The sequence below is a fragment of the Alligator mississippiensis genome, chromosome 11 (genome assembly GCF_030867095.1).
Source record: "Alligator mississippiensis isolate rAllMis1 chromosome 11, rAllMis1, whole genome shotgun sequence".
Lineage (NCBI taxonomy): Eukaryota > Metazoa > Chordata > Crocodylia > Alligatoridae > Alligator > Alligator mississippiensis.
In genome coordinates this window covers 72,459,216-72,486,892 of record NC_081834.1, presented here as the reverse complement: position 1 = coordinate 72,486,892, position 27,677 = coordinate 72,459,216, and the positions used below count along the sequence as shown (strand labels likewise).

Below are 27,677 nucleotides of genomic sequence, written 5' to 3'. Positions count from 1 at the left end.
GGGGCAGCAGATTAAAGTTGCATGTTGTAGATGCTGGGAAAAAACAAGGAAACAACCCCCCCCCCCCCCCCATCCAGCAGACCTTCAAGAAACCCCCCCAGAGTTAATGTTGCCATTCTCCCAGTCTGTATAAATATGTATGCTTATATTTGCAAAAAGGGCTAAGTCCCTGCTCTTCCTCCAAGTCACGTTGTATTGGTCAGCAGAGTTTTAGCTGGCAATTGAGAGGTTCCTCAGAAGCATTCTGCCAGCCTGAGACAGATGCTAGGAGAAATGACTCAGCTGAAGGGGTCTGGAAGCTGCCAAACCAGCCAAAGTCCTTGAAGCTGTTCCAAAGAGAAGTCGCGGGTGCTTTCTACGAGCAGGCACAGTAGCCAAGCATCTGGCTAAAACTCCAAGTCACCAGTCTCTTATGAAGATGAAAAGCATCATCACAAGCAGAGGCCTCTGTTACAGCCCAGTGCTTCTCCTTGTGAGATCCATGCGAGTCCTAACTTCAGCAAGAGTTGGACTGACTTGAGACCCTATCCAAACCCCCCTGGGGTCAGTGAAAAAGGAACTGCAACCAGAAGCATAACTGAAAGGGCAACCAGGGTAACAGCCCCTGGCACCACCTTCCTGGTGGGGTGCAAAAGCAGACATTGCCCTAGTGGTGGCTGATCATATTGCCACAGTCAGCGCAGAAGGAGCAGGGGCTGCCCTGGGCAGCATGCAGCTGCCATACTTATGACTACAAGGCCTGAACCAGACCCCTCACTAAGCACCACAGCCCTAAATCACCATCTGAGTTCACTCCAACAGCAAGCAGAGACCAAAGCACAGCCTTAAAAGGAGGCAGCTAAAGAACTCCCTAAAAATAAGGAAAGTTTAGCTTGTGATTTTAGTTCTCTTGGAACTAAGTTGCTGATTGCTGTAATTATGCTGGCAGGCAGTAGAGTAGGTGTATTATCAGAGATGCTAAAATATTGGAAGGAGGATATACTTGTTGCAAGAGAATAGTGCAATGCAGTATACTGCAGCAGGTGTTGTTGAGAAGCTTAGCTTTAAAATGTGTGCATGTGCACACACGCACACGCTAATCCTGCTCTGTTTCAGGATGTGCAAAGCCTTTCCTGACCAGGAGCACTGATGGTTTAGATTCCAACAATTGACTTATTAAAATCTAAGGCTAAAAACAAAAAAAAGTTTATGTGGGGGTAGGGGGACACCATTGTAGGTCCTCTCAGAAAATTCCTATATAATATGTAAAGAAGGGAAAACCAACACTTTCCTACAGAAATCTTATTGTAAGAGAATGCAAGTCTGATGGAGGCTAGCAGCCCATCAGGCTGGCATGCTTACAACATATGACTTTCTGTAGCCAACAGTACAGGGCAGTGATGTGGCTAAAACTACATCTGCCTACTTTCCACTCTCCAGCCTGCATGACCAGCTATTTATTTGCAGCTGGATTGACTGGAGGCAACCTTCGAGCAATGAGCAAGGCTCACACCACCCTTCCCTGAGCCCATTTGCAGCATCTGACAAAATAGATGGTTGCCTAAAAAGGCAGGTGCCACTGAACCAGTTAGTATCTAAAGGTGCTACAATGCTATCTGCTGCCTGACTTCAGACTAATGTAGCTAACCACCTCTGAACCGTACCCCTGGGACTGTAATGGGATTCTTTACATCCGCTGCCAACACACTTCATTCCCATACTATAGAAATAGTTACAGCCTGTATTAGAAAAATAAAAGTGTTTCCTGGACAACTTCATCAGCCATAAGGCTCTTATTACAGAACTTCAGAGGTGGGTGAAAAGCTTACATAGTAGCACTATAGGTAGGGATTTGCAGATGAACCTAAGGGGGTTAGGTACCTGCTGTAGTCTTGTGGTGGTATTAAAAAAAAAATCTTTACAAAGCCTCTCATGGGCTGCAGAATTCTTGTACTTCATGTTAAGTGTTTGTGCATCACCCCCATAAGCAGCCTGTGAAGTATGGTGTTAGGAGTGTAGGCAAAAGGAGGGTGACCCTACACGCTGCTATAAATAACTGTTGCTGGAGGGTCTTCTTCAGACAGTCATCACTAAACCAGCACTCCAGTGAATAGCACTACACCAAGACTGCAGATTTTAAAGCCCAGAAGATACAGTTATAATGATATACTCTGGTGCATACCTAACGCAGGGCAGAACCTACTAATTTCTGCATGAAGGTGAACAATTTTTATTTCAATTCGAGAATACAGAGTTTAGCAAAGCATCCTTTTAGGCACTTGAACCTGGAAGGAGCAGAAGGAAAAGATTTTGATTCACTTACTCTGACGAGACTAACCTTACTCCTTGTCTTCAGCAGACTTGCTGTTGGAAAAAGTTTCTCTTTACTTCTGTTATATCTTCCATGTACATTTTTAATTAGATTACCAAGTGTGTTGATGGAGACAAAGGCACTTCATTGTCCTCTTGCAGTCTGGGTTACACTCATTTGGATGCACTTAAATTAAGAGTGCTGTTCTTATCTAAGCAGTAAGTTTGTGTATAAATACAATTTGTAGGTAGACTGAAATATTCTGGTTTCCTTTCTCCTACTGTCTCACCTTGTTTCTTGTGCAAGCTAATTTAGAAGGTCAGTCGCTCAAGTCTCCCATCTAATGGGGAGATGAAATGCAGGGGAAGCAGCACTGACTTTTTAAACTGCAATACCTGCAAGGAGGAAAATAAAGCAGGGTGGGCAGAGCTAGTAATTTCAGCACACAAGACTTTTCCCTGTTAAAAGCTTAAAAAAAAAAAAAACAAAAAAACAACACAACAACAAAAGCAGAATATAAAGGACACCATTTCTGATCCTAGCATGCTTTAGATCAGCATTGCTCAACCTTCTCTGGATCATTTGTTCAAAATTGTCACAACTTCCTTACAGTGATGGTAATGATGCACCTATCTTAACTGACATGCATGCATTTGTCTACGCAATTTCAAGGACCTGACAAAGAATATCAGACCTTTAGGGATTGGAGGTGTAGAAGAGCAGTGTGCACGTTTATTTTATCTATCTAGCTATAACATGCACACTGCTCTTCCACACCTCTCATCCTTAAAGGTCTGGTATTTGCTGATCTTTGGGAATCTTGCTTCTCAGTCAGTGGGTTAAGCTCTCAATGGACATCACAAAAGGCAGACAGGGTTAGTGAATAGCATTGAAAAATGGATTACAATCTAAAGCACATACATACACACACAAGTATGTATGCATATATGTGCTTTACATTGCAATCCATTTTTCAACGCTATTCACTAATTCTGACTGCCTTTTGTGATGTCCACTGAGAGCTTAACCTACTGACTGAGAAGCAACGTTCCCAAAGATCAGCATTGCTAGTGGGAGAAGCCTTTCATTGACCAAATCCTGGAGCTTCAAATTGCGATATGCTGAAAGGAGATGGAATAAATTTGGCTGATGGGGCCGATGCAATCATCATCATAAAGCTTTAATTGGCCAGACTTATCGATGTCAATTCAAAGCTTACAGTGGGGTGTCTTTTGAAGCCATGGTGAATTGCTCCACCTTGTTTAAAACATGCCATTTGTTCAGTCGCACTAAGCGTCTGTACCCGTGCCTAGAAACCTGAATTGTACTTTGTGGTACATTCAAAATACTCAACAAGCAAATCTTCTATAACTGGCAGCTTTATAGGCCACAATCAATTGTCTGATCTTTGTACAGGAAAAACTACTTTTTTATTTCACTTCAACACATCCTATATGGGAGGTTATTTTGATGGGAGACTGTATTTAGAAGTGCAGTGAACCATTTGAGATGTGAAAGGTTGAAAACATTATCCTCCTGGGATGCTTCGTTTTGAGAGCTTTTTGGTTGGGAGCCAGGTCTAAGTTTCCTTGATCTCAATTGGGCAATTTCACCTTCAAAACTTTACAGAAAGCAACCACTAACTTGGGCCCTGGTTTTGCTTTCAGATGCACTTGTTTAATTCTCCTGCCTCTAATGAGAGTCCCAAGAGTGCTTTCCAAGGCATGTCTTACCTTGACAAGTAAAAACGAAGACTAAAACTAAGTGCTATGGGAAAGTTTACCAAAGCTAATGGAAAAATCAAAGGGGTATGATAGAAGGAAAGGCTGCTTATTGAGTACATCAGAATGCTGGAGGGATTGTGTCATTCACAACTCTCCCCCTACCCTCACACTAGGAGCACTGCCATTTGCAGATGGTGGTGTAACTGTGACTATGTACTACCGTGTTATAAGATACTGTAGCAGAGACCCTAACCAGGATCTAGCATTAGATCTTGCCCAAACACAGATATTGTCATTGTTTAAGAAAGGTCACAAATGAGGGTCCTTGATGAAAAAGGAGATGCTTGGTGGCGGCTTGTCAAGCTTATTTACAAATCTTGGCTAGGGACGGGAATTACACATAAACCGGCATAAGTAATCAGAAACTGGTTCAAATCTGTAACGTGACAAGTTCAGTACACATATGCTGCTTTCAAAATGGCTGAAACCTGTTTAAGATAAACCTGGATGGATATAGTAGTAGACTCAACTAATTTAGGTTAAAGCGGTTTATTGAATTTCTGTCCCAGATCCTCTCCAGAATCAAGTCAACTCTCAGTCCACCAGCATCCCAGGATACTTTGCACCTCCCCTAAAAACTGCTCCCCTCCCCCATTACAGGGTGGACAGCTTAGCCTTGGTTCTAGCGCCTTGGGCTACTGCAGGCAAATAGCTGCATTTCTGGAATCAAAAGTGAATGTCTGTTCATCTGCTTATCAGTTCAATCTATGTAGCTTAGAGTAACCTGTGAAGATTGAATCAATTCAGCCTTGGGCTTTCTGACTGTTTGTATTTAGCCATAAAACACAAATGTTATTCTCATATTTTTAAAATCAGTTTGCTCCTGGGAATACTCTGCTCAGGGACCTAAAATCTAGCCCCAGCTTCAACCCTGATGCATTATAGGCACTTTTACACATGCGTCAGTGGTGGAGGTGAGGTGTGCTTTAATTAAAGCGGCTCTGAGATCCACTTCAATTAAAAGAGCCACGGATCTCCTGTATCAGTGCCCCCATGCTTAAAAATGGTGGTGGGGGCACTTGAAGTTCGATGAACTTTACTTCAAGCACCCCGACAATCATTTTTAAGTGTGGGGATGCTGATTCAGGAGACACAGGAGGCTAGTGAGTGAGGTAATTGCTATAGATTCATAGATGTTAGGGTCGGAAGGGACCTCAATAGATCATCACGTCCGACCCCCTGCACAAGCAGGAAAGAGTGCTGGGTCTAGATGACCCCAGCTAGATACTCATCCAACCTCCTCTTGAAGACCCCCAGGGTAGGGGAGATCACCACCTCCCTTGGGAGCCCGTTCCAGACCTTGGCCACTCGAACTGTGAAGAAGTTCTTCCTAATGTCCAATCTAAATCTGCTCTCTGCTAGCTTGTGGCCATTGTTTCTTGTAACCCCCGGGGGCGCCTTGGTGAATAAATCCTCACCTATTCCCTTCTGTGCCCCCATGATGAACTTAAAGGCAGCCACAAGGTCGCCTCTCAACCTTCTCTTGCAGAGGCTGAAAAGGTCCAGTTTCTCTAGTCTCTCCTCACAGGGCTTGGTCTGCAGGCCCTTGACCATACGAGTTGCCCTTCTCTGGACCCTCTCCAGGTTATCCGCATCCTTCTTGAAGTGCGGCGCCCAGAATTGCACGCAGTACTCCATCTGCGGTCTGACCAGCGCCCGATAGAGGGGAAGTATCACCTCCTTGGACCTATTTGTCATGCATCTGCTGATGCACAATAAAGTGCCATTGGCTTTTCTGATGGCTTCGTCACACTGCCGGCTCATGTTCATCTTGGAGTCCACTAGGACTCCAAGATCCCTTTCCACCTGTGTGCCACCCAGCAGGTCATTCCCTAGGCTGTAGGTGTGCTGGACATTTTTCCTCCCTAGGTGCAGCACTTTGCATTTCTCCTTGTTGAACTGCACCCTGTTGTTTTCTGCCCACTTGTGCAACCTATCAAGGTCTGCCTGCAGCTGTTCCCTGCCCTCTGGCGTGTCCACTTCTCCCCATAGCTTTGTGTCATCTGCAAACTTGGACAGAGTACATTTGACTTCCTCATCCAAGTCACTGATGAAGACATTAAAGAGTATCTGTCCAAGGACCGAGCCCTGCGGGACCCACTGCCCACACCCTTCCAGGTCGAGACCGACCCATCCACCACGACTCTCTGGGTGCGACCCTCTAGCCAATTCGCCACCCACCGGACTGTGTAGTCATCCACATCACGGCCTCTTAACTTGTTCACCAGTATGGGGTGGGATACCATATCGAAGGCCTTCCTGAAGTCTAAGTACACAACATCCACCCCTCCTCCTGTGTCCAGGCGTTTCGTAACCTGGTCATAGAAAGAGACTAGATTGGTCAGGCACGATCTGCCCGCCACAAACCCATGCTGGTTTCCCCTCAGCATAATTTGCCCTGCCGGGCTCTCACAAATGTGAGCCTTGATAATTTTTTCAAAGACTTTACCAAGGATGGAGGTGAGACTGATTGGCCTATAGTTGCCCGGGTCCTCCTTCCTCCACTTCTTGAAAATGGGGACCACGTTAGCCCTTTTCCAGTCCTCTGGGATTTGGCCCGTGCGCCACGAGCGTTCGAATATTCCCGCCAGTGGCTCTGCAACGATGTCAGCCAGTGCCTTCAGCGCCCTTGGATGGAGCTCATCCGGGCCTGCCGACTTAAAGGCATCCAGTTCTTCCAAATGACTCTGCACCACCTCAGGATCTACGTATGGAAGCCTGGCGCCTTGCTGCTGCCTCTCTACAACCCCAGTGAGAGACTTGTCGTGCCCCTTGCTTAGGAACACTGAGGCAAAAAACTCGTTGAGGAGTTCAGCCTTGTCCCCCCTATCTGTCACCAATTGCTTCTGCCCATTTAGCAGGGGTCCTATTCCTCCCTGGGCCTTCCTTTTACTCCCTATGTATCTAAAAAACAATTTCTTGTTGTCTTTTACTTGGGTTGCCATCTTCAGCTCCATGGTAGCTTTGGCCCGTCTAACTGCCTCCCTACAAGCACGAGCCGAGGAGGTATATACATCTTTAGTGATCTCACCTTGTTTCCACTTTTTATGTGCTCCCCTTTTGGCCCTTAGGCTGCCCTGGATTTCTGTGGTCAGCCATGGAAGCCTCCTGGCCCCTTTCCCTCTTTTGCCTCGCTCGGGGATCGTCTTGCTTTGTGCCCGAAGGATCGTTCCTTTAAGGCACAGCCACCCTTCTTGGGCTCCCATCCCTTCAAAACTCCTACTCTGCAGTGCGTCCTTGACTAATCGCCTGAGTTCATTGAGATCAGCTTTCCTAAAGTCTAGCACTTTCACCCTACTAGTTACCTTACCCACTCGACGTATTATGTTGAATTCTATTATTAGGTGATCACTGTCTCCCAAATGGCTATGTTCCAACACGCTGCAATTCAGTGCATTAGAGCAGCCTCCGCGCTCGTGCATAGGTGCTCTCTATGAACTCAGCTATGTGACTTTACTGCCCGCTCCCAGGTTTCCCATTTTAACTGTTTACATCGTGTGCCCCTCGGGCCAACAGTCCCTTTATGCAAAACAGCTTTCACAGAGCTGGTTCTAATTCACACTTTGGTAACTCAAAAAACTATCTGGCCCTCACTCTTTACCCACTATACATAACTCCATTACGCTTGAGAAGGTGTTCTAACAAGGGCTGCATCACTTTCTACTAAATGTTAACTCTACTAAATGACTCTTTCACTGATTTAGCCTTCTCTTTGCCTTCTGACAGACAAAAGTTGCCTAACAAAACATTATAGATTGCATATGTACTTAGATAGGCTTAAAGGTAGATGAGGAGTGAATGCAGGGACATATCTGTTCTCACACAAGTCTGAACTCTTCTCTTGTCCAGGCATTTGTTTTCAAATATTCAGTGTTGTTCATGTGTACGCACATACCTTTCCTGCAGCAACACTCAAAGGAAGGTGGTCTTCTGGAAGAAGTGGAAGAGGAAGAGAACTGAATTCCGTGTATTTGGGGATCTGTTAATCTCCTAAATCAAGAATTGTCCAAAGGGAGGCCACTTGTGTAGAATCAGCATCCTGTCATTAGAGAAGAAAAAAACAACATCAGTATTCCATCCGTCTCTCTCTCACACACAGCCAGTCTACGTGTAGAATTACATGGCAATAAATTCTTCTCCTATTGTGTGTGCACACTGAAGAGGAAGAAACAAACTGCAGCTCATGTCAGAAAACAACAGTCTCAGTTTAAAATATACCAATCCTAGCACCATATTGTCAGGTAAAATATTTTTATTTGTCACTAAGTTATTTTCTTTAAAACAGACGCATGAGAAAACGTGCTTTGGGGAGAGATTTGGCAAAAAGTGAAGAAGGTCCAAAAATCAATAGGAAACTATAAAATAGCATGGCATTTATTATTAAGTGCAAAGAAAAGTACACTTTATCCAGTGTGCCACTGTCAAACTGAAATGTAGAAAAAGTATAGCAAAACGAGCAAGAATGACAAATTTGACTTTCATTAAATTAAAAATTTAGCTATATTAGTCTAAACCTGGAGTACTGACTTTTCCATTTACAGAGCAGGCAGTTATGTACTACGTATGATTAAATACCCAAGTAGGTGTGGTTGCTTAATCTCAAAACATGCAATCTTGTGAGAACAGGCTTTCAAAACTGCCTATAATTAGAAAGGTAACTGAAAAGACTGCACAGTTAGCATCCTCAGTGGTATTTCTGCTTCCAATGAAGGGGGTGAGAATAACAGGAAAAAGTAAGACATCACTCTTTACTAATAAACATCAAAACAAGGGAAATCTTTTTGGTGAATACTTTGCCAAAAACAGTCAGTTTTGGGACAGGGCAAAACTTTTTGTGAATTGGGGTTATATCAGGTTACTAGTTTTGGACACACAAAAAAGGAGTGTGTGGGTGGCAGGTATTTTGAAAACATCAAAATAATTTGTTTCACTGTTGTTGGAACACAATGTTTCAACTTCCCTTTTGAAATGTATTTTTGTCTTCAAGTACAAAAGAAACCTTGAGTCAACTCAAAACAAAGCTCTATTATTTAGGCACCTCTGTTGAGCATCTGCAGCTCCACTGACTTCAAAGGAAGTAGAGGCCATAAGTCCAACCAAATTGAGTTGAAGAAAAGTTATTAGCCAAAACTCATGCCCGATCAGGGACTCATTTATAGAAAGCTAACCTTTCTGTATGTGGCTTGGAGTCACTGAGAGGCTAGTAAGAAACAGTTTACAATCATATTCTTTTATGCAGCCAGAAACATTTATATAGTAGGATTAAAATGAATGTTTTAAACTGATGAAACATCTTCAGAAAGAAGTGTGAATGACAAGAGAGAAATTAAACCTCAAGCCTAGAAATCTCGTGTATACTCCCCACCCCCCCCCCCGCCCGCCACTGTGCCCATTAGTTTTTAAACTAGAGTTAAGATGAACTTACTCTGTTTTGGCAATGCTGATTTGCAAACTCTTCTGAGAGAACAGTCTGAGGAGACAAGTAGGAAAGAAAAAATGTCCTGCCATGCTGGGATTTGGGGCAATGGGATGCTGTCTGATATTTAATATCAGACAGCATCCCATTGCGCAGGTGCGGGTCCCGTCATGCCCCAGGCCAGGCTGAACCTTGTACTACAGCTCCCATCATGCCCCGGGCCTGGAGCCCGCACTACGGCTCCCATCATGCCCCGGGCCGGGCCTGAAGACCGCACTACAATGCCCATAACAAATGCAACTCCATTCGCTCACCAGTTGCAATGGTTTCAACATTGTCAATGGTATTTTCAAGATCTCTTAACAAATGGGCTATACATTCTGAACTGTCACACGCTGGTATTAACATGTTCTGAATACTATCAGTAGGAAAGTTTCCTTCAATATTATTGACCAATTAATATTTTTTCTAAGGTCTTGACTCCACACAGAAATTGAATTGGTTTAATTTAAATCATTTTGGTTAGGGACAGACATTACACATAAACCAATTTAAGTGATCACAAACTGGTTTAAACCTGTAACAGAACAGATGTTTAATGCACATAAATCAGTTTCAAAATGGCCAAAACCAGTCTGGAGAGAAATCTTGTTGAATGTAATGTCAGACTAAATTGATTTTGCTCAAAACCGTTCATGCAATGTCTGTCCGAGATCCCTTGCTGGAATGGGTAAAATGAAAGAGGCTAGCTGCTCTGGAAATGTCAGTCAGCAGAGTTCTAAGTTGATCCAGGCAGAAAAAAATTCCTCAAAACTATTTTTAATAGAAAATGCCCTATGATTATGAGAAAACAGATTGGTCTCATGAAGTCTTATCAAGTTTGACAAAACTCCTCATTGAAAAATATGTTGGAGATGTATTTTATAACATCTCATTTAAATATTTTTAGACAAAGTATTTGTTCATATGAGAACTCTTTGAAATGTTTTTATTAAAAATGTTGAAACTAAAATGAAATGCATATACTATAGTAAAATGATACATTTTAATTGAACCTTTTTTTTTTTTTTTGGCATTTTGTCACGAGAAACAGTTCAAAAATGCTTTTTATTTACCCTGACTTAGGATAAAAGATCTGTTTTCTGAACATCTCAGTTGTTGAGTTTACCAACTTGATTGATAATAATAGAAAAATCAGATCTGCACTTGTATTTTTATTCTTCATTAAAATGTGGACAAAAAGTTAACATTCCTTTCAGCATTTCAATAAGCATTGTTAATAGGCAACATTTAAATCTTGTTTGGCAGTGTCTGTGGTCTTTGATAATGAAGGACAGCTTTAGAGAAGTGCCCAGCCAGGAATTGATAACAGTGTTCATCTCCTCTAACTCGGTGTTCACCACCTCATTAAGAAAACAACACAGGGACATTACCAGCTACCTGTTTATTCTCCCTTTGTCCGGTCTGCCACAGCACGCACCACAGCCAGCATGTGGTCTGCTAGCTAATGCTGTGTGTCTGCATAAGGGATGACAGAATCCCTGCTTAGCAGGGAGTGGCAAAGGGGAAGCCAGACAGATGCCTGTAGTCTGTGCCAAGCTCCAATCAGGGAGCAGAGGGGAGGGGCCAGCCCTGCTGTCCAGCAGAGAGCCCCACCTAGCCCAGAGAGCATGCCAGGATGCTGAGGGTGTCTGATTTAACTTAAACCAGCAAGGGGTCTGGGACAGACATTGCATGAACCAGTTTGATCCAAATCTGTTAAGTCTCATACTGCATTCAACCAGGTTTATTTCAAACCCATTTCAGCCATTTTCAAACTGGTTTAAGTGCACTGAACATCTGTTCTGTTACAGGTTTAAACCAGTTTGTGATCCCTTAAACTGGTTTATGTGTAATGTCTGTCCCTAGCCTTATAGCTTTGAATATAACATGAATGCCTAGACAAAATTGTTTAAAACAAATGACAACATACACAGGGCATTTCTTCTCCTCTCTCCCCATCCATTTCCTTGAAGGGAATGTGGCCTTGTTCTTGGTGTTTTGATGTTTAAGTGGAAACGGAATTTGTGGCAAATCTGCTTAAGAGCAATAAATAGATTGTTGTTCTTCCCTTTGTGTAAGAAGAGATGCTGGCTGTGTGACATCAGTGTAGCAGGCTGTGAATGAAGCATGACATAAAAAACCCTTGCCCATTGCACAGAGAGAATACAGAGAGTGCCCTACCATTTATTATATTGCAACATAATGTTATATGCTATATAGAAACAAAGAAGCCATTAGGACTTTGAAACCTTCCACATCACATACACCTTCCCCTTTGTATGATTTCCTTCACTACATCGACCCCTTTTTCCATCACTAGTTTGAAGCATTAGAAGTAAACCTTGAGCCATTTTCCAGTAACCTACTCCCTCCCTTTAAACACAAGTGGGGCCCTATCCAGGGTTTACAATGATGTAAATCCTTTATTTCTGTTGAGTTATTCTCATTTCTTTCCCCCCACCCTGCCAGTATAAACAACAGGAGAATCAAGTCCAAGCCCAAAGATTTATATGAAACCTTATGTATGAGTCTATAGAGGGAGGCAGGTGTGTAACAGAACATATACACAAAAAATGCAAGTGCAAAAAAGGTGCAAAAAACCTTTGCAGATTCTTTGTTCCTTTTTCTACTTCACTTGCTGAGACTTGATACTATGCCTTGAAACTGTTGCATCTCAACTCAAGATAGAACAAAGTAAAATGAGTAAAAAAAAAAAAAAAAATCATCTCTCTAATCACTCTCCAAGTGTTCCAAGCATGGAAAAAAGTTCTAGTCACAGCATTTTTTAAACCAAATAATATACGGTTGTCTTTTTTAACAGAACAAACTAAATAAAGATGAAGTCTGTTTCCTGTTGCAAAAGAGCTCTTCCTAAGCACCTACATAAAGTAGGAATAATACAACACAATGGTGTTTCTTTGTTCAAACTTCAACCAAGGTTCACAGTGAAAAAAAAAAAAAAGAGTTTGCTTAGCAAGAGCGCAGATGATGGAGAGGATTGCTACTCCCCCTTAGTTATTCCTTGCTCTCCCTGCTGCTGGAGACTAGGTTCTAATTGTCAATCATGATTAGTTACCTAACTGAGCTCCCAAGTCACAGGTGGCTGCTCTCCTCTCCAGTCCCAGCAGCAGCAAAGGTCATTTCCAGCTGCCCAAAACAGTTTCAACAGAAGCTTCACACCCTCACTGCACCAGGCAAAAAGGAAGATCCTGCCAGCGCGATACCGGCAAGTAAACATGCAATGGAGGACTACAATTAACCCAGTATTACTCATGCAATAGCCTGATTGCATTATGATGGCAGACAGTACTACCTGCAGCTGTCAACACAACGCTGGGTGGTGGGAAATAACTTAGCAACCTCTATGTTGCCAACAGCTTTGGAGACGAAGTAACTTTGGGGGGAGGTACGAGTCTTTATCCCTGGTGGAGGAAACGCTACCGAAAGGCAGATGCCATGGCAGAATGGACTGGGCTCTCCAACCTTGGTTGACAACTAGTCCATGAGTGGAACCCTGAAAGGCAGATGGAGTTAAGATCTTCTTCACACCAGCAGCTCCTGCAGTCAAGCTGGCTCCAAATGTACTAGTCTCTACCTTTCCTTTGGGATTAGCCAGCTAGCCTGAGAGGAGTTCATTGATATATGGGCAACTCAAGTGCCTCCATATAAACTGCCCAGGGACACAAAAGCAATAACTGAGTGCACATTCAGCAGGACAATGCAAAGACAAAATGCCTTGGATGCCCCTGCCCCATTAGGTTATATTTTACTATGGTACTCTCCAAGGGAAAATGGTAGGGGAAGCAGTGGTGAAATCAAACTTATCCCAGAATTCTGTGCAGTGATGAGCATCTCTTACAAATTCAGGATTCAGACTTCTGCGCTGATGCAATGAGCTATAAAGGAGCACGCCTGGGTTTAAATATTAATTGCTTTGATAAACAGAGAGCAAATTGACCACGAAATGAAGGATGAATATGCAACAAAACAAACCAAGGTCTAACAAAATAAGGAATCAAGCATATGGGCTCCCCACTCTGCCTAGAAGACGTTGGTCAGCCTCTTTAACATCATTTAATTTATTGGTGCCCTAAAGCATATCCGTCTCAACAACGAGCTTTACGCCCATTACTGGAGATGTGCAGTAACTGGGATATTTCTGCTTAGGGAGTATTTTTTTTTAAAAGAGGTTTCTATTCTGAACTGGAATTAAAACAAAGCATCTTTTGAAATGAACGTTTTCATTCGGAGTCAACTGAAATGTTCCTTCACAATTCAAATTTGTTTTCCATTAAAGCTTACTGTGACAGGGGGCCTCCCGGAGCCGAGCTCTGTGGCCTGCCCGCCTGTCACTGTGACAGCAGGCCTACTCAGGGCCTAGCTCTTCATGGCCCGCCCACCTGTCTCTGGGCAACCGCCCGCTCATCTCGCCCGCCACGCCTTTGATGATAATGAGTTCAATTCAGATGATAATTAAGCAGGAGGCTGCCCTTCGACTGCCCCAATGCCCAGGGGCGCTCTGCAGCTCTGACCTCCCCTAATACCGCAGCCCAAGCCTCGCAGATGGCATCATGGTGTTCAACATCTCACTGGCCCCACACTGGGCCCCAGAATCTTCCACGTGACCCCACTATGGTCTTCCCTACTCAGGCGGCCACTCCGCCATCATCTCGGCTACCTCACCCACCCGAAGTCTTGTTCCCCTCTCAGGTGTGGTTCCCCCAGAACCTTTGGCTACCTGGCCCTGGCCCACCTCAAGGCCAGTCGGGACCCCAGGCCCCCGGCTCTTGGGCGTCCCTCGCGGTGGGCCCCCGGCCCTTTTGACCCTCACTGGTCCTGGCCCCAGCATGGGCCAGCCGAGGGGACTCTCCCCTTCAGGCTGGGTCTCTCTAGCCACTCGCTAACACTGGGCCTCACCGTACCACTACTCCCTTCCACCTAGGAGCAACCGCGGCACCTCGCCCACGTCACTGCCACTCTCGGGGTCCGCCCTCTCTGGTCCCCTCAGAAACACTGGCCCTCTCAGCCCTCATAAACCTGGCCCTCTCGGCCCTCCTCCAACTCAGGGGTCACCTACCCGGTGGTGGCGGGAGCTAGGGGTTAAGGCGCCCCGACCCGCCTTTCACCGGGGTGATCTCTGGCCTGGCATTTCCTGCGGTCTCCAGTGCCACTGAGAGCCCCACCAGACCACCCACTCCCGGCAGGGTGCAGTTTCAGGTCATGCCCAGGACCAGGAGCCTCCTGCCAACCCCTTGCAGCTCCCCCTTACCTCCAGGAATTCACAGCAGCCCTAAGGCCAGGCGATGTTGCTGCCTGCCCTCCTGCAGCCAAACTGCCTGGTTTATATAGGCCTCAAAATGGCTGCCGCAATCAGGCACCTGGAGGCTGCCGAATCCAGGCCCTTAAAGTGGCAGGAGCACCCTGTGCTCCGCCACACTTACATTATAAAAAAAAAAAAAATCTACATGAAGAGTTGAAAAGGTTGGATCCAAATGTTTCAATATTAAATGCCTTGTTTAGGGTTCTTTTAGATGAAGTTTCACTGAGAGGGAAAATTTTTATTTCTACAAATTTTTTTTTTTAAAGGAAAAAACATGGCATCCGATCATTTTAAACTAACCTTACTTCTAACATGCTTCCTACATGGTGTTCTAATGCTTAATTCAGGTAGTGTTTTAAAGGCCTTTTAAGACTGTAGGGTTTTTTTTCATTTTCATTCAATACTATCAAAGTCTTGTCTGGAATAATGTTTGAACATGTCCCGCAGTGAAAGAATTCTTTTTTCAAGTTAGGGCTCTTGACTTAGGCTTTCTTTCACCAAAGGAATGTGCAACTCAGGGCTGTCTTAACAAGCTTTCCTATGTATAAAAGCTTTAACTTCTTGCAACCTAAAGAAGAAGAGAAAAAGGCAAGGAAAAGAAAGGGGAAATATTGGACCCTGGTCCTGGAAGAAATTTCAACCAATGGACATGAGTGTGAGTGTGAAGGGAGATTTACAAGTTCCATCCCAACACAAGTAGGATTCTGTTTGCCAAGGTTAGCTGACAAGCACAAAAATGGAGTAGCAATCAACTTGTCTCTAAGAAGGTCGACTGTCAATTTGAGAAGATGGAACTTGTTTTATCATCCAACTTTTAAAATATCTACACAGAGCAAGACATGCTTTTAACTTATAAAATAATACTGAGTTTGAAATGTTAAGAGGATACACACGCTATAAATATATAAAATTTGAAGTGAAAATAAAGCAAGTGGTTGGCTAAACATTTTTTTTTTTCCAAAAAGGCCATGCTACCTAGAAGTTAGATTGAAATATTCCAAGCCTTTTTACTCTTGCAAATAAACATTTAAAAACAGAGACCACTGCTTGCACAACTAGTCTAAACAATGCGATAACCATTGATTGAAATCAGTGGAATAGTGCCCAGACATGTTTTATATCAGGTGACTGACTGGTGCTCTCTGTGTACGGGGCAGGGGTCTCTGTGTGTATAAAATTGAGATTTGTACCAATTGGCAGCCTGATGAAACAAGCCTGGGAATTTTTCCACCGATTTCAATTATTTCTACCTGAAATCTTGGCCTCATAGAAGACAAAGTCAAAACTAGCATGGATTTGACTGCAACCAGGATTTCATCCTCTGGATGAGTTTCCTAGAAGTAAAATGACAGCCTTAAAATATCCTCAAAGCTTTCAGCAGAGGTTTTTCTTCAAAACGTACCAGCTGACAACTTTTTGGTAGCCATCGGTATGGTTTTGTGGTATAATTTTATTTCCATTAACCGTAAGACAAAAAATACAACAAATAAAACTATACCAAATAGTAGGGGTGTGCGAAGCAGGCATTATTCGATTTGGATTTGGTTGGATTCAGGGGATAGTGATTTCGTGTTTCAGATCACTGTCTGATTTGATTTGGCTGAATCTAAACCTGAAGATTCAATTTACATTCGGAGAATCAGTGATTTGGACAAAGACACAGCTTTATATGCTTTTTCTACATACCTTGAGGTCCCAGGCACAACTCGTGAATGCTGAGCTGGTGGGGTGGATGGGGCATCTCACAGGCGCACGGGGGGCTCTCCAGTGTGCTCAGCGGCAGACCCAGAAGTGAACCGCAAAAAGCATAACAAAATGCATAGTATCTTCAATGCCTTGTTTCTCTATTATTGTTCGAGACATTCACTAGCACAAGAAATTTACCCTGTGGGCAGGCAAGAGTTCAAGAAGGCACCACTTAAGAGAAGTAACAGAATCTAAGGGAAAAATTATAGGACTCCAGAGGCCTCATGTATAGTCTCAGCTCTGCTACTGACCCACCAGGTCAACTGAGCCAAGTTATTTCACTTCTCTCTGCTTCAGTTTCCCCAAGTATAAACAAAGAAAAAAGATTGTGATTCCCTTTGTAAAATGGAAAAGTGCTATATAAGAAGGTAGGGATCATGTTAAAGTGCTACTTATTCTAAGGCATATCATCATGGCCTTCTGCACATAAGTGAACCAAGCCCTGGTGAGTTCACCACCTGCATTCCCTCAGGTTTGGTCTTCATTCTTCATATTTCCCAAATAATAACAGTCCAGTGAAAATAATGGATGAGAGGAAAGTGTCACATTCCTTAGCAGTCCTAGAGTCTATATTCTCCTCTTTATATTTTAGCTGTTCATTTTTATTAACACTGTCCAAATACAGCTTTCCTTCTTCCCTCTAAACCCAGCATTGGAATACGTGAACTATTTTATCACTGCTAAGTATACAGTACAAGGACCTACCTACCCCCTGTTGCTTCTCACGTTCAGTGGCTTAAAAGCAATGAAAAACTGTTTCTGACTATTTTAAGTGTAACAATGTAGCTAAAATTGGATTATACTAGCTCCCAAAAAAGTGATATCAGGTATCAGCCTCCAGCGAAGCTATTCATATGCTTTTGTACTTTCAGGAACAGGGCTTACAACCAAATATATGCACATATACTTTAAATAGACTGCAATCATAACCTCATGTACAAATGGTATGTTAGGAGCAACCAACAGATGACACCAAGGTGGGGGGAGCAGTAGATACGCTGGAGGGTAGGGCTAGGATTAAGAGAGACCTCAACAAACTGGAGGATTGGACCAAAAGAAACCTCATGAGGTTCAACAAGGACAAGTGCAAAGTCCTGCACTTAGGACAGAACAGTCCCATGCTCCGGTACAGGATGGGGACTGACTGGCTGGGCAGCAGCTCTGCAGAAAAGGACCTGGGGGTTTCAATGGACAAGAAGATGAATATGAGCCAGAAAGTGTGCCTTTGTTGCCAAGAAGCCTAATGGCACACTGCGCTGCATTGGTAGAAGTGCTGCCAGCAGATTGAGGGAAGCGATTCTTCCCTCTATTCAGCACTGGTGAGGTCACATCTGGAGTAGTGTGTCCAGTTTTGCTCCCATCCCCCAGCTACAGAAAGGATATGGAACAACTGGAGAGAGCCCAGCAGAGGGTAATGAAAAGAGTTAGGGGGCTGGGGCACATCACTTATAGGGAGAGGCTCAGGGAACTGGTCTTATTTCGTCTGGAGAAGGGCAGAGTGAGAGGAGATTGGATAGCAGCCTTCAACTCCCGGAAGGGTGGTTTGAAAGAGGATGGAGCCGGACTGTTCTCAGCAGTGGAAGATGACAGAATAAGGAGCAATGGTTTCAAGTTGCAACAAGGGAATTTGAGGTTAGCTATTAGGAAAAACTCTTTCACAAGGAGGGTAGTAAAGCACTGGAACAGGCTACCCAGAGATGTTGTGGACTCTGCATCCTGGGAGGTTTTTAAGACCTGGCTATATATACAAAGACTTGGGTAGGATGATTTAGTTGGGGCTGGTCCTGCTTTGAGCAAGGGATTGAACTAAATGACCTCCTGAGGTCCCTCCCAACCCTAATTTTCTATGATTCTATGAAATGGCTGGGAAAGAAGCTAACTGGGTCATACATTCAACGCAAACAGACAGATGACGTGCACAGTACACCTACTGTCGTGTATGCCCTGCCATTCACATCAGTGTTTCAAAATTAGGCACCTCTTGCACTCCATACTTTGGTACAGATCTTCAAAAGCTCACAGCATTCTCATTTAAGCATCAAGCAGCTCTAATTTGGGCAACTAAATACGATGCATTTGCTTTGCAAAAAAACCCAGCAAAAAACAAACACTCAGCATATAAGCTTCCTTAAAGAACAAAAGGGTCTAATGAAAGGGACGCAGATCTGACTGTCTGTTTTTTTCCCGTTACTTTGTTGTCAACTCATGGATTTTGGAGTGATGCACTAATACTCTTTATATAACTGGCCTTCAGACCTCACCAGACAGAAATCATTAAGCAAACATTGCATTTAGCAACCAAATCATTCTGTACCCATTTAAATACTTACTCAAGCTGTATGTTGAATAAGCATCTCCTTTATAGAAAAGCTCCACTGAGTTGCATAAGTTTATAATCTCACTTCACAGGGCATTTAGATCTTCCTTCCCTGACTTGTCCTCACTCCTTAAAAAGGATGGCATGGGCTCAGCCTAAGAGAGGTGCATGGATGTCCTCCAAGCGTCTCCCTCAAATGCTCCAGCGTAAAGAAACATCAGGGGAGGAGTGTTCAGTGGCCGGACAGCAGAGATTTCAGGCAGCCATGAGGACCGAAGGGCAGCTCAAGGAGACAACTCTTAGATGGGCTCTGGCATCTGTGTTGGTGTCTCTCTTGGCCCATAAGGAAGCCCAAGATCCGAAAAGCACAGTGATTGCTCTACATCACCACAGACCCTGGTTTGCCCTTAGTTACGTGCTTTATGCTGTCTTTCTAAGTGGTGCAGCACTGAATCAAACCCCTGGGCTCAGAGAGAACAAAGTTGGTGAATGGCTTTGTAGGCTTCAAGAACAGAACACACCATATTCTATTACAATCTACGGGGTGGCTCAAAAACCCATTTAAAAAGGTGGCAGTAAGGAAAAGATTATATTCTAGAGGGTATTCCCAGTTAGGGTTGAATCTGAAAGTTGAACACATGAGAGTCATGCAGTATGGATAACTATGATCATACTGTAACTTTATTTGGTCTATAAAAACAATCTCTAACAGGAAAGCAATTTTGGCTAGTTCCACCAGTAGTCAATAAAGAAAGATTTTACTGTGCTATTGGAGGAGAACAATAGAAACTTTCATCACCATTATGTGTAAGCAAACAGCTTATGCAGCATACGTGGTCTATCAGAAAGCGAAGGACATAACTTGAAACAGTAAGGTTAGCACAAACTAGAATAAACTGGCTTTTATCAGCTCTAAGTTACTCAGTAAGGGAAATTTAAATCAGCAGCAAGTGGCGATTGTTGACTGGTGAAGCTGTTGCTGTGATGATATCCTCATGTTTCCCATATAATGCTTTGTGTAATTCAAGAAGTGCAACAGGCAATCTCCCTGCGGAGCAGTTCTCCGTTCAGAACGCATTCTTTAATAAATCAAGTCTTTAAACTTATGTTGTGGTTCGTCTGAGCCTCTGCCCAATGAACCCGGGGACTTAGATTTTCCCCCAACACTATAAACAATGCTGAAAAACATTTCTACTTAAAATCAGCCACTGCCCACACTGCGATTCCTGGACTATTTGCTGGGACAAAAGCCATCACAAGAAACAAAGAACGATAAGGAATTGAACTTGATTGATTGTGTACATTATAAGAATGAGAGGATGATTTGGTAGCTGAAGCTGTGCATTTGGGCCCACAATAGCTGGGCTCATTTCCTAATCCAGCCAGTGACCTCCTGTTTTACTAAACCAATTTATTTAGCATCTGATCCAAATTATCTTACCAACATACCTCACCTTTGATGCACTGTTAGCCTCAAATAAGACTACTAATATGCTTAGTGTTAAACACATGCTTAAACGCCTTTCTAAATTGAGGACCTTAAGTGCTCCATGCCTCAGTTTCCCATGGTTGATGCAATAAGCCACCCTGCTGTGTGCACGCTCTGTATGAACTAACTGCTTCCCTGCAGTGCTAAAGTTAGCACCCTGAGCTGCTCTCTCGCATGGGCATGCTCATTACCCCATGCTCAGGGCCACTCAGAAGAGGCTTAGCTGCCTCATTTCCAGCACTTGGCATGTGTGGGTGGGGGGCTTCATGCTTTCCATGCGTGCTCCTCAGAAACTAACAGCAGGGAAATAAATCAGGCATGTCCTGTGCCTGTTGTGGCCCCAGTCAGGAAAGCTCAAATGCACACATGATTTCACTGGTGCTACTTATCCCATTGATCCCGATACTACTCACAACCAAGCATATGCATAATTCATTGGAGGATCTGTACAAGAAAAGACCTGTGTCTAAGACTCTTAGATGTTAACGCTACACCTCCAAGATAATAGAGACCAAAGATTTTTTACACAATCATTTCGGCCTCAGCCCCATGACTTACCGTTGAAATACAGGGCCAAAGGTCTGCTTCTTTCCAAGACCTGAAGAAGGGCGATTTGTGGCCAAAAGGTTGTCACATCTCTCTGCCAGCTACACAGATGGTTTAATAAAAGATACCACAATTTAGACATTTCCTGGACCGTAATAGCTACAGTAAGACCCCAGCCCTATTAGTTGTACTATAGAAATTATTTCCCCAAGGTGTGCAGTCTTGATTTGAAAACAGCAACTGGTGAAGATCACACTGCACCTCCAGGTGAATGGCAACCTAGCAACTTCAATAAAAACACATTACTTCTCATCTTGAACCTATATTTTTTGCTCAGTAAAAAGCAATCTGTTTTCAGGAAACCCAGAAAGACACTTATGGAACACAGTCAAATCACCTCTTAAGGTTTTCTCCAGCAAACTAAACAGACAACTTCTTCTGTCAGTCATTCTTTTGGAAGATTTCCCAGATCTCAGATCACTCTTAATTTTTTCTTCTGTCTTTTCCAGCATTTCAATATAGACACCAGAACTGGACATTTCATTCTAGTAATGGGCTTGCCTGAATTGTATACTATGTCCATGCACCTGCTTATCTTCTTAGGATAATATTTGGAGAGCAGGAAGCATCTCTTACTATAGGTTTGGACAATGTGTCTTTGCCTCAACCGGGTCCTCCAGATGCTAGTGTACTAAGTCACATAATATGAGGAGTCACCCAAGGTAGCTGATCACCTAAATTAAAACAGAGCTCATTTCTGCATATCTCTTGAGGAAGCAGAATTTGAATGAACATTTTGAACTGAGATGAATAAATTGCAACTTTGAGAGAAAGCACCAGATATCAAATACTCCTGAAGGATATGAAGATCCCACAGGCATTTAGAAACCAAGCCTATTTGCAGCATGCTATCATCTTAAAATAATGTCAAATACCAGTTCCAGCTACAAAAAAGGCTTAAAGTAGATGGGAAGTTTTGTATTTCCCTGGTGCTGAAAAAGAAGATTAAAGTAAAGGTCTGAACTCATGGAAACCAGATGCCAAAGTTTTTAATGGGTCGTCTTATTATTATTGCAAACAGCAACTTCAATGATCAAGCTAGGAAAAATAAGAGCAGGTATTTCTGCAAAATGAGACTGAATGACTAGCGCTTTGAATCGAATTGTAAATAGTTTCTACAGTGCATTTACAACTGTGTCATCAATAAACCTACAAACTAAGAATGATCTAGGCTTCAATTTGGGATTTCCATCTGTGATATCTTAATGCAACAAATAGCTAAAACAACTGCATATTTTGCACTAATGTTTTTTCCTGAGTTGAAAGGGAACCTCTCTGGCTGTACTCACTATTATGATCTGCATAAGAAACATTTCCACAGTCATTTAAAACAGCCGTGAACAGACACATTTAGTCCCATAATATGCTTGTCTGCTTACTTTGAGGTCTGATATGAAGATTTGGAATGGCAATACTGAAAATAACAGTGAACATCATAACAAGCCCTTGAAAGAAATGGCCTTCTAAAGGATTTTTTCTTAGCCACACAGCATAGAATATTTCCCAGTGGTAGTGGATATTCAGAGACAAGAAGAATAGGACTTGATTGGTTCTTTCCTTCAGCTTAAGAAATTATGCAGCGCATAGAACATGAGTCTAAAACAAGGAACTAGCAAGAGCATTTTGCTTTCCTTGGACCTCAACAACAGCTCAATGCCTTTGAAAATGAAAGCACTGTAAGAGCCGGTTCTAAAGCTCATTAAAGTCAGTGAAAAGACTCCGTCCAGTGACTTAAGTAGGCTTTGAATACACCCCTTTTCTAGGACTACACCTACTGTAGAATGTGAAGTATGATCCAGATGTACACGATAAGCAGAGTCAGTGATATAGCATTTGGAAGGGAGTCCCGGGATTATTTGAAAGTCTGGATCTACAGTGTGCACATAACAGGCACTACAGAAGCTGGGACGCACAGAAACCTGGGCACAGAACCACATATCTGCAAGTGCAAAAACATACCAGACAAACAGGACGCCGTTCCAGAAAGTCAGTCCCTGTACATGATATTTCTAAACCCACTTGGTAGCATTATGCATAGTGTCATTAAGACAGCAGGCAGTGAAGCAGACTTCCTGCCTACACTGAAGCAGTGCCAACAGCTGCCATCTTAAATTAGTCCTAGGGACACTTTCTTTGATGGAGGAAACAGCAGCAGGACTCCAATGAGCCCCCGGAGGGGCTGGAAGTGTGTCTGAGGCTGCCAATTCAGACTTGAAAAATCAACTGTAGAAGACTTTGGCTGGCACCTGTTGCCTCGCCTGTTTGCTCTGACTGCCATTTGCTTTGATGGGACTTTGCGATCACTTGGCTGTGATCCTTTGAAATATTCCTCATAAAGCAGTCTTTTAAAGTGTAGCTGTGCAAGAAGTGTAATAACTTACACTTTTGTTTGTTCAAAGGCATAATACAAGTGCCACATTAAAGCCACAAAAGAAACACACTTCTGAATTGTAAAGATTCACTCTACAAATTAACCTGAACAAACTGCAGCTAAGGAGAGGAACCAAAAGTGTTCCCAGTTGAAGGAGCCAAGCACTAATACTGAAGCAAACCAACACTTGCAGGTATCATTAGCCAACAGGCCTGTGCGAATTGGGTAGTATTTGCTTCGGATTCAGTTGATTTGGGGGGCAGTGATTCGATTTGGTGATTTGAATCACTGTCCTGATTTAATTCGGCCAAATCTCTGAGTCAGCCAGGCCAGGCCCACTATCCCAGCCCAGCAATAGCTGCCCTGCCCCACCCAGCTCCCAGCACCTTGGGGAAAAAAAGCTCTGGCTTCACAGGTGTTGGTGGGGGTGGGGGCGCTCCCCTCTGCCCCCCCCCCCACTGAATGGGGGGCTCTCCCATGCCCCCCCTCCCCTAGCCCCCTCACAGGTGCCCCACACATGCCAGCTCTGGCCCTTTAAGACCCCCCCTGAAGAAACCCCGGACTCATCTCCCTCCTGCTGGTGGGGGGTGATCCCTGCTGCCCCAAGCCATACGGGGGGCTCTGCACAAGACCCCAAAGCCCAGGGGCTGCACCAGGAGTGTTGAGTCCTGGGGCTTTTCTCCGCTTTTTATTTTCTTAAAGGGCAGGACCCTGACTTCAGGCTAACACAGCTAACTGCCTCACTTTTCTAGACACAGAAGGAGGTTTGCCACACCTGCCAGGCTGAGTTCTCCAGGCTTAGGCAGATGTACTTCAAACCATTCCATTTCCCATACCACATACACAAGTCAGAGGTCAGGTTTCTGTCAACCAGTCCTACTCTGGGTTAATTCCTTGACAAGGTATCCAACAAACAAAGTCCAACAACATTCAAGGCCAGCTGTGGTGTTCAGCTCCTCTAAAAATCTATTCTGCTGCCTTTGTGAATATTGGGGATTTGTATACAGACCCAATGTGCATGCATGCACATCCATTCAGGCATGCGTGCATGCATATGTGTGAGTGCATGCATGAATGTGTGTGTATGTCCCTTCTTAACATCTGCTTCGTTCTCCTGGAGTGTCTCTTCTTGAAAGTCGAGAAAGCACCTTGTCCCTTCCAAAGCAAATCATAACAACAATAACTAAAGAAATCAAACCTGAAAACTGAGGAATTTTACAACCTTCATTTAGGTAATCCAATTAAGAGGATATGGATAGAGAGGAAAAATTGTTTAAAAAAAAAATTGCACTACCAACCCCCAAAGGGAAATTAACTACTGTAAAAGGTTAAAGGTGGCATTTTGATACTCAGCATCAAGTTGAAGTGTGGACATGCTGGAGAACATGAGCGCCAAAAGTCTTACCACATCAGTACCAATGTGCCCTTTAACGTTTTCAGTGTTTAGGACTTTTGTGCCTGCCTAGGAAAGATAGGGTGCAAGTTAACAGCATACCAACTACTCTTCACTGATCTCCATTATGGACAATTTGAAAGAGCTCCAGCATGGGTTCTATGCAGCTCAGCTCAATTGAAAACAAAGCAAAAATTATTTAATCCCACCCCCCAAACTCAACTAGCAAAAAAACCCAACAAAACCCTAAGTCCCTACTGTAAAAGTAGCGCTTGGAAATACATGTTGAGGTTAAGCAGAACCATAACAATTCTAGAGGATCTCTGGAGTTAGCTGCATTACATTGAGCTGAACTTAAAAGTATGCTCAAAGTGTTCATATACAAAGTTATTGCAGATTTGTACACAGTTTACCTCTGCATGAATACACTGTGGCAAAGAAATCCTCAATCTGTTTCTTATGATCTCTCTCCACCTCAAGTAATGTTTTGTTTAAACACCACAAGGACCATGAGCACCCATCATCAATGCTGAAGGATGAATGTGTCTTTTTTCAGGTACCAGTTACTGTGTTGGAAAAGAAAATGGATGAAGAGATAAGAAAAATGAGAGAAGAATAGGAGGGCAGCAGATACAGGCTAAGGTTAAGGCCCAAACTGATTAGGTACATGCCAAGCTAGTCAAAGCTAACCAGGATCTCCAGTCCTAAGATTCAAAGGAAAATCACTGTGATTTATTTTCACAAAACAGAAAAAGGTCCTTCCCTTTAATGTCCAAACACAAATACAACCAAGCTTCCTTCAGTCTGAATCCCAATAGCAGTATTATAAATTGTGCCTCACCTTGACAAAGTATTTGCAGAGCAGTCAACAGCAAACACTTGAGGACTTCTCTCCAGCAGACTGCTGCACTCAAGCCCCAGCTCCAAACACAGCAAACTACTTAATTAATTAAATTCCCCACACCTGGTTCAAATCACCTCTCCAGCCCCCAGAGGGAACACCTGTGGCCATTATTCTAACCCAAGGAAGAAGTTTAACTCCTTCCCTGCCAATTTCTGAGGATGGAGAGTGGTTTCTTTATTACTCAATGGGATGAAGTCTAGGGAATAAAAAGCATTAGTGGATTTCAAGCATTTTAAATAAACTGTATGTTTCAATATAAGGCCCATCATGGATGCTGAAAATAAAAATGGGAATCCCAGGTTAGGAGTGCTAAAGGCATGGAAGTAGCTGTTGACAGCCATTTATCAGAAGACAAGATTACATCTCATGAATAGATTGGGAATAATGGAACCAATACATTTCAATTTCCTTTTTCATAATCACAGCACCTGAGACTTGGTGAGAGTGAATCTCCTAAACAAGTTGTATAATACATAATTGCATTGCTTTACAGAGAGAATATTGGAATGGAAAAGGGGCTGGAGAAATAAATTGCAAATATCAAAGATGTTATTTAGTAAAGCAAGTGGTGGGTCAACTCTGTGGATTTTCAAGATGATTTTTTTAGTCCACATTGAATATAGCAACTATTTAATATGTCTTTCTGTTTTGGAAATAAGTTTAGCCAGGCCTCTTACTTGACTAAGAAGAGAGAGAAAGAGAAGAGAAAAAGATGCTAATGCTGATGCTATGTGTTTTAAAATGTTCTAAGATAAGGAAAAACCTTCATGTCTTGTTTTGTCTGCGTGCAGATGTTAACCTCCTCCTTTCCACCAAACCAGAAGCTGATAACTGCTCCCAAAGCATAGTGTTTGGTTTTTTTCTAAATAAGCAAACTGCTTACGTGTGACAAACGAATGACCAACATCTTTCTGTTTCTCTCCAGGTTGCTTTGTCTGAACCCTGCATCTTTTCTCGCTGTCTAAAGTATAAATACGCTTGTAAATGTGTAGAGGTCAGAGTTCCTTTGAGAACTCTCCCTGTGATCACTTGTATAGCTTTAAATAAACCTAGATGGCTCTGCCAATTCTAATACAACCACAATGAGAAGTTTGATTTCTTCCACAATTTGGTGCCGTGACTCGGAGAGAGATGCCTGGAGTGATCAGTTGAGACACAGACTGTTTCCTCACTGACGCCCCGGTGCCAAACTAAGGTAAGAGACCTTTTGAAATCTCTATTGGGGCTTTTCAGTCAGAGACTGCCTGTGTGTCTTCCTGTTCACTGCTTGAGGCTTACCCTATCCAACCCTTTTGCTGCCAGAATTGTCAGACCCACTATGTAAGTAGGAACTGTGAATTAAGATTAAAGAAAAGAGTAAAGACACTGTGTTGCTGCTGTCATTGAATGAATCCCTGTGTGAATTAAGTTCTGCAAAAAACTATGAGGTCTTTCTGAAGCTAGGAGTGGAAACCTTGTGCAGCTGCCCCGCGGACACCAGACTGTGTGCTCTTCGAAAGCAAGGGTGCAAGGTGGAAACTCTTAGACTGAAGGAGATCAGGGTTGTGTGACAAATTTTCCCTACCCCCACTCTCATGAATGAGCAGTGTCTAACAGTGAGCAACTGCATTGTGTGCCGGTGCTATGGACATTAGCCACAGCATTTCTGTCCGCTAGCAAATCTCACAACCTGACCAGACACCTTCAATAAGCCTCCCCTGTGTGAAAGACCTGTGTGAATTGAGGTTAAGGATATGGGGAGCAAAGGGTCTAAAGACGTACCGGCTCTGCCAGAAGGGACTCCAGCATTGTACATGTGCACACACTATGGCCATAAGAGTTGTACGTTTCTAGGTAAATGGAATGGGTATACCAGAGATGATGCTAGCTTGCAGTCTCCTCCGGAGGGAACATTTGATTTAAGTAAAATCCTTCATCTCCGTGGAGCCCTTGAGTCAAGAGGCAGTAAACCACCACAGACTCAGTGGGACACATTTTTTGATTGGTATGCAGAAGCTTC

General features: G+C 43.3%; 1 long non-coding RNA gene across 2 annotated transcripts; it reads right to left on the bottom strand.

Moving 5' to 3' along the window:
* Window positions 1-101: 101 nt before the first annotated feature.
* On the bottom strand, window positions 102-25,936 carry LOC132244237 (uncharacterized). 2 transcript variants are annotated; one of them, XR_009455829.1, is made up of 4 exons: window positions 25,616-25,936; window positions 20,963-21,051; window positions 7,970-8,113; window positions 102-2,685 (listed from the first exon to the last, which is right to left on the bottom strand). It is a non-coding gene; the product is annotated as an uncharacterized LOC132244237 (long non-coding RNA). The 2 variants fall into 2 exon arrangements; XR_009455828.1 differs by lacking the exon at window positions 25,616-25,936 and adding an exon at window positions 25,188-25,570.
* Between the last annotated feature and the right edge of the window lie 1,741 nt (window positions 25,937-27,677).